Source organism: Anopheles funestus (genome assembly GCF_943734845.2).
Source record: "Anopheles funestus chromosome X unlocalized genomic scaffold, idAnoFuneDA-416_04 X_unloc_26, whole genome shotgun sequence".
In the NCBI taxonomy this organism is placed as follows: Eukaryota; Metazoa; Arthropoda; class Insecta; order Diptera; family Culicidae; genus Anopheles; species Anopheles funestus.
This window is the reverse complement of record NW_026045150.1, coordinates 76,779-85,000: the sequence shown is the minus strand read 5'-3', so window position 1 is coordinate 85,000 and position 8,222 is coordinate 76,779.

The following is an 8,222-nucleotide window of genomic DNA, read 5'->3' as shown; positions in this document are numbered from 1 at the left end:
GGGATGACGCTGGCAAGGACCGTTGCCACCTCGTTCCTCACCGTAACGAAGGTGCGGGCCACCGGCCGTGCGTAAAGGCCCTGCACCCGGTTCAGCTGCCTGCGACACGCCCGAAGCTGGACCGCTTCATGCCAAATCGGCGCAGCGTAGCGGAGAGTAGAGTCCACCACCGATGACAGCAACCGTCGCTTCGCACACTTAGGTCCGCCATGGTTACGAAGCAACCTGGAGATGGCCTGCGCCACACGGAGCGCCTTCGACGTGGCCTGCTCAACGTGTGGCCTCCACGACAAGTGATCCTCAAGAATGACCCCGAGGTACTTGAGCGTGCGGGTCGGCATCTTCTCCACTCCGTCGATCGTCACTGGAACGCGGGTGCGTTCTCTCCGCATTGTCGAAACAATGACCAGCTCGGTCTTGGCCGGAGCAAGCTCCAGGTGGTGTTGCGCCATCCACGAGCTGATCATTCCAATCGCCGTTTCAGCTAACCGCGTCGCCGCCTCCGGTGTCGTCCCGCTCGCCAGCACCACGACGTCGTCGGCAAAACCGATCACCTCAGCGCCCTCGGGTAGCGCCAGCCGAAGCACGCCGTCGTACATGGCGTTCCACAGAGTCGGGCCCAGGATTGAGCCCTGTGGAACGCCCGCCGTGACCGTTCGCCGCACTGGTCCCTCGCTGGTTTCATACACCAGCCTCCTCTCAGAGAAGTAGCTGCGCAACATTCTCTGGAGGGCTACTGGAACTTGCAGCTTCTGCAGGGCAGCCGCGATCGCCTCCCAACTGGCGGAGTTGAAGGCATTCCTGACGTCCAGTGCTGCCACCACCAGACATCGAGGATCCCGCTGGTTGGTGCGATGGAACGTCCTCGCGTGCTGCCCCCTCTCGATCACACGTTCGATGGCCTGTATTGTTGAACGGCCGCGCCGGAACCCGTACTGCCTTGGCGACAGTCGCGGAGCATCGCTGTTCTCCAGGTGGTCGTTCAGTCGATCCAGGATCACCCGCTCAAACCCCTTGGCGACTGCTCCCAGCATGAGCAGCGGACGATATGATGACGGGTCGCCCGGCTGCTTGCCCGGCTTCGCGATCAGCACAAGTCGAGCCTCCTTCCACGCCACAGGAAACTCGCCTCGCTCGAGCAGCTGGTTGTACACGTCCACGAAGACCTCCGGGTGCTTCCGCATCGCTGCCTTCACCGCAGTGTTCGGGATGCCGTCCAACCCTGGCGCCTTGGACGACGCCATCCGCTCAGCCAGCAGCAGAACCTCCGAGCTCGTGACCGGCCTCAGAGCGACGTGTGAGGCGGTGCTCGCCTCGATGTCCGGCCACTCGAACGCTGGATGCTCCGGGAACAAGGCGTCGACGATCGGACCAAGAACAGCTCGGTCCGTTTCCGGTGGCGCCCGGCCGCGAAGCTTCGCTCGCACAACCTTGTACCCGAGACCGAACACCTCAGCCTCAACTCCGTCGATCAGCTCTTGAAGGCTGCTCTCCTTGCTGTTCTGGATACTGGCCTGCAGCAAACGACGACAGTCCTGCAGCCCGGCAGACGTCACAGCACGCTCCGACGGTTGAGCCCGGCGATGGGCTGCCTCCGCTGCTTCGCACTCTTCCCTCAAGCGCTCGATGTCCGGAGACCACCAGTACACCTGGGGCTTGCGATGGAAGGTAGCCCCGTGTACTCTCTCCATGGTCTCATCGCACGCCCGAGTGAGTCCGCCAACCAGCCCCTCCGGAGTGTCGACCTGTCCGAAGCGGCCGACTGTGAGGGCGATGTCAAAGCTCTTCCGGACGAACTGCATCGTCTTCCACCGAGTTCCGGCATGCCTGGCTGTCCCGTCACTGGCTGCTGCTTGGCTTTGGTGCTGCTGGCCACGTCGCTTGTTCCGTTGACCCGGAACCCCCACCTGGAACTCGATGTATGCGTGATCGCTGCCGGAGAAGCGGTTGAGCACGCGCCATGAGTCCGGCCGCACAATGGATTGGCTGGCGAAGGAGACGTCAATGACGCTTTCCCGCGCAACCCCGTTGCCCTTGAAGGTGGGCACGTTGCCACGGTTCAGCGTCTGCAGCGCCAGCTGCTCCACCACGCTTAGGAGCTCCTGCCCCTTCCGGGTAGTGCGCGCACTCCCCCACTCCTCGTTCCAGGCGTTGAAGTCCCCAGCCAGGACTGATGTTGTATGTCCCACCAGCGACACCTCCACCGCACCAAGAAACTCCTCGAAGTCATCAAGACCGCTGCTTGGCGACACGTAGCAACTGGCGAACGTAACTCCCGCTATCGTGGCAACCACCAGTCCCGGGACGACGCTTCCCCACAGACGCTGAATGGGATAAGCCCCCGTTGCGACGATCGCCACGCTCAACTCCTCATCAACAGCCCATCGCGGATCATCTCGAGGCGGTCGATACAGCTCACAGGCGAGCACCACCTGAACATCCAGCTCGCGAGCCGTCTGCATCAGCAGGTCCTGAGCTGTCCTGCTCCGCCCAAGGTTGACCTGCAGCACTTTTAGCGCCGGCACGTCAGATGACCGACCGGATGCGGGCCGCTGCAAACGGCACAACACACCTCCGCCGTGCAGCTCTTCGCCTGATGATCCGGCTTCCCGCATCGAATGCAGCTGGCCGAGCGATCGACCTCGCTCGTGCACGCTGCCCGGACGTGTCCCATCTCCAGACACTTGTAACAACGTTGCTGCCGCGTCTGCATTGGAGCCACCTTCCGGATCAGGCAGGACGTGTACTTGATTTTGACAAACTTCCCGTCCAGCTCCTCTGCCGCCTTCGTTGTCACCCGAGCTATCGCCACCTTCGTGCCGTCCCACGCTGGTCGCAGCCGAACCGAAGTCTCCTCCACGGTGTGCTGGCATAGCTCGGAGAGTGCCTTCGCCACGTGTGACTCCTCCGCTAAAGGGTCGACCGCGTCCATCCGGATGTCGACCGTGGGAGTCACCAGGCGTGCTGATGCCGGCAGTTCCGCCTTCGCGCACACGTCTTGGATGCACTGCAGCACCTCTGCAGCGTTCGCGCTCTCCTTCAGCTCCATAACGAGTCGGGAGCGTGTGGTGCGTCGTCCGACTCCGAGAGCCTCTGCGTACTTTTCCATCTCTGGAGCCCCACGCACAACCTGGTAAACCTCGGTCCAGGTTTGTCCCTCGGCTGGAGCGATCTCAATTGCGTCCGGCTTGGTCTTGCGCTGCCGTTGACGCCCTCCGCCTCGCCGTGTTGCAGGCTGGCTACGCCAGGCCTGTTGCCCCCGCTGTTGTTGGGGCTGCTGTGACGATGGTCCTGCAACCGCCTGTCGCTGGACCTTCGCCCGTTGTTGTTGCAGCTGCGGCCACTGCTGCTTCTGCTGCTGCTGCTGCTGCTGCTGCTGCATGCTCGCTGATTGACGTGCCGGCTTACGGCGCACCACCTCAGTCCAGGAGCCGCCATCCTGGTCCGGAGACGGCTCCACCATAGCCGTCACCGCAACCTGCTGTCGCTGCCGCTGCTGCTGCTGCCCACGCTGCTGCTCACTCTGCTGCTGCTCCATCCGACGCCGTGGCATTGGGGTCGGTGAATAAGCCACAGAGGCGCGTATCGGCTCGCCCAGCTGCTGCTGACCTCCGACGACCTGCAAAATGAGCTCATTAAGCGCGTCACGCTCGCGCCGATGAGCCTCACGATCCAGCCGTTGTGCCTCTCGAAGTGCGGCGATTTCCGCCGCCGCTATTTCCTCCCGACGTACAGCCGCCGAGAGTGCCACCTCCGCATCGCGACGAGCATTCGCTTCTGCTGACGCCATCTGGACCCGGAAGAGGGACAGCTCCTCCTGCAGCTTGGCGAGCATGGCCCGCAGCTCCTCGTTGGTGCGACGAAGCTCGCGCATCTCCTCGTCGCGTTGCGCTGCAAAACCGGTAGAGGTCGTCTCCTTGACGACCGGCATCGACGACTTCGTAAGCAGCACTCGCGGCTGCAATGAAGGACGATTCGTCGGCGCAACCCTCTCGTCCGTCGACAAGGTCCTCGACCGCAAAGACCTTGCACCGTCCATGGTGCTTGGCTTCCCCAGGTGCCAAGCAAACCCTAATGAAAAAGAATCGACTTACTTGCCTCTCCGTTGATCGACTCCGGATTGATGGCAGCAAGTAGGTCTCGCCGAGACGAATCCAACGAGGTGTCGGACGTCCAAATCGGACCAGCGGTTCCGAAACGGTGCACTAATGAAAATTCCGCTCGCACACACACACACACAAAACCCAGTTCCGAGGCCGTTCACTGGATCGCCCCCCCTGGTACGGCAAAAGCTGGCTCTCGCGAAGACGATTCCAGGGAGGTGTCGCACGTCCGGATCCGACGAAAACTGACGAAGTGGTGCACGATTTGGCCACCGATTTTCACACACACACGGTCGAATATGTCCCGCACTCTGGCCACCGCACTATGGGCCCGATTGACCCGTTGAAGACACGTATCGACGCGTCTTGCCGAGACGCTTCGAACAAAGTGCTACCCGTCCCAATCGGTCCACTTTTCACGAAGTTGTGCAATAAAATGTTTTTCCGCACTAACACTACTGCACTCGCACACTAACACCACCAAACGGATTTTTCCAGATAGCAGAACTCAGCCGTTTATGGACCGATCCTGGCGATCCACGGATCGATCGACGCGCCCGACCGAGCCCTATCCGATGGTGGGTGGATCGAGGGGGTGGTGGGAGGAAACTGGCCTCCAAAAACCCGAAAAACCCCCTTTTTTCCGCCTTTTCGCTGGTTTCCAGGCTGTTTCCGGTCCGATCGACTGCCGGAAAATTTTGGTCGATGCGTCCTCGTGTTCCGGTACTGATGGGACTCTCAAACTTACCAAAAATCAGCGTTTAACTCGTCTAAAAATTGATCTTCCGATCCGCTCAATGGATCGCCTCCGAAACAACGGCAACAGCTGCGTCTCGTCGGCGCATTTGCAACGAGGTGCCGGACTTCGAAATCGGACCAGCGGTTCCGAAACGGTGCACAAATGAAAATTCCGCTCACACACACGCACACACAAAACCCAGTTCCGGGGCCGTTCACTGGATCGCCCCCCCTGGTACGGCAAGAGCTGGCTCTCGCGAAGACGATTCCAGGGAGGTGTCGCACGTCCGGATCCGACGAAAACTGACGGAGTGGTGCACGTTTTGGCCACCGATTTTCACACACACACGGTCAAAATGTCCGGCACTCTGGCCACCGCACTATGGGCCCGATTGACCCGTTGAAGGCACGTATCGACGCGTCTTGCCGAGACGCGTCCAACGAAGTGCTAAACGTCGCAATCGGCCCACTTTTCTCGAAGTTGTGCAATAAAAATGTTTTCGCACTAACACTAATGCACTCGCACACTAACACCACCAAAGGATTTTTCCAGATAGCAGAACTCAGCCGTTTATGGACCGATCCTGGCGATCCACGGATCGATCGACGCGCCCGGCCAAGCCCTATCCGATGGTGGGTGGATCGAGGGGGTGGTGGGAGGAAACTGGCCTCCAAAAACCCGAAAAACCCCCTTTTTCTCGCCTTTTCGCCGGTTTCCGGGCTAATTCCGGTCCGATCGGCCTGCGGCCAATTTTCCCGGGTGAGTCCCGATGGGCCACTCCTGTTACGATGATTAAACCCGCGCCAGGTTGCAGGGTTGATTTTTGAAAATTCAAAAACCAGGCCGGAAAAAACTCCCTGGTTTTTGGGAGTAGCGGGGGGGGACTTGGCACACGTGTAGAGGACCCCAATCGAGGGCCGGATGCCAAAATCCAAGTGGCCAGGTGGCCAACCGACCGAGTTATTAAATTTCAAAAATTTAATAACTAATTAAATAATATTGGCCTTCCACTTTGCCAAATCTTCAAGATGTCGCCCGAAAACACGTGGTGGATTTTACACGCACTTTTTGAAACCGGAAACGCGAAAAACCTCCAACTTTGGGCGCTAATATCTCCGTTGTTTTTCAACGCACAGAAACGGCAGACCACTTCATCGAATCGGGACGTTCTCACTCAACGTTTTACAATGTTTTTAAATCGATTCGCACACTTTTAGAGGGCAATACCAACCGGATACTAAAAAACACTAGTTTTTTGGGCACCACTTCCGGTGGCATACACACACACGCACAAACTTTACACCGTTGGATGCGTCTTTTTAATACGCGTCTTTTGATGTTTTATTTTTGAAAATCCGTCAAGAATTGACGAAGTTATTCACGAAAAACTGGTCCCCGGAAAATCCCATACAAATTGTATGGCCGGAAATGAAACCGGAAACGCGAAAAACCTCCAACTTTGGGCGCTAATATCTCCGTTGTTTTTCAACGCACAGAAACGGCAGACCACTTCATCGAATCGGGACGTTCTCACTTAACGTTTTACAATGTTTTTGAATCGATTCGCTCACTTTTAGAGGGCAATACCAACCGGACACTAAAAAACACTAGTTTTTTGGGCACCACTTCCGGTGGCATACACACACACGCACAAACTTAACACCGTTGGATGCGTCTTTTTAATACGCGTCTTTTGATGTTTTATTTTTGAAAATCCGTCAAGAATTGACGAAGTTATTCACGAAAAACTGGTCCCCGGAAAATCCCATACAAATTGTATGGCGAGAGTCAAAACCGGAAACGCGAAAAACCTCCAACTTTGGGCGCTTATATCTCCGTTGTTTTTCAACGCACAGAAACGGCAGACCACTTCATCGAATCGGGATAATCTCACTTAATGTTCTGCAATATTTTTCAACCGATTCGCGCACTTTTAGAGGGCAATACCAACCGGACACTAGAAAACACTGGTTTTTCCCTCCTGAGGGGGAGGGGGTGGATATGGGTGGGGCGGGGGGGTGACGATCCGGTGCTCCACTCCGAGACCTATCCACCGATACCCCGGACGTCCCTCTAGCCCGAGGGGTTACCGAGATATCCCACTTTAAAGGATTTGTCCGGAAGTTTGATAACTCGGTGTTGGAGTTCGATAACAGTTATCGAACTACTTATCAAACTTTTTCAATCCCCTATATCTCCAGAACCACTTGTCCGATCCGGGCGTCCGACGGCTCCCCGGAAAGGAAATTTTGTCCTCTTTTGAAATATTTCAAGGTTGAAATATTTCATGAAATATTTCACGAAATATTTCACGTTTTCCGTAAAAACGCTCGTAGCACTATGGTTCGAGTTGGGGGGGGCTGGGGAATATCACTCCTAACAACACCAGCGCCACCTGTGGGTAAATCTCGAACTAATTCGCTTTAAACGCACTTTTTCGCAAATTCGCACGGGAGCGCTCGAAAAACACGTCCGTTCACTTCGGAGGTTTCGCTCAGACTACAGGGATAACTGGCTTGTGGCCGCCAAGCGTTCATAGCGACGTGGCTTTTTGATCCTTCGATGTCGGCTCTTCCTATCATTGTAAAGCAAAATTTACCAAGCGTAGGATTGTTCACCCTTTCAAGGGAACGTGAGCTGGGTTTAGACCGTCGTGAGACAGGTTAGTTTTACCCTACTGGTGTGCATTGTTTGTCGCTATCTTAACGGAATTCCTGTGCAGTACGAGAGGAACCACAGGTACGGACCACTGGCTCAATACTAGTTCGAACGGACTATGGTATGACGCTACGTCCGCTGGATTATGCCTGAACGCCTCTAAGGTCGTATCCAATCCGAGCTGATAGCGCTTCTTATACCCATTAGGTGGTCGTAAGCTAGCGGGCCTAACAACCCTCCGAGAACCGTCCGTGCTGTCCATTGGCACACTGGCGTCTCATCCCCGCTTACTACTAGGCCGCAAAGGGCGGGTTCGCGCTGCACGTGTTAGTACCATACATGTTGGGAACACCGGTGGACGAGCTTGCCGACTGTGGATATCACTAGTTTCGACACCTACGACCGCCCGCAAACGACGGGACTACAGGCTGGGAGCTTCAAGTTGTAGAGATGCGTTCGCATCGATCCTCTCAGGCGACCCATGCTTGGTGGTTAGTGCTTGCGCGTGCGCGCCCCGTGTGTGCTGGAATTGGCCAACCAGTGCACATTGGTGGTGCGTACCGTGACTTGCACCATGTGACGAGAGTGTTGAAGAACACTGTGTGGTGACTCTATGCCTATGTGATGGGGTGCTTGTAACACACGACCGAACCGACGGCTCGTTGGATGGTCACGACAGTGTGGTGCAGGTGCGCCCATGTGTAACGAATACATTGAGTGCC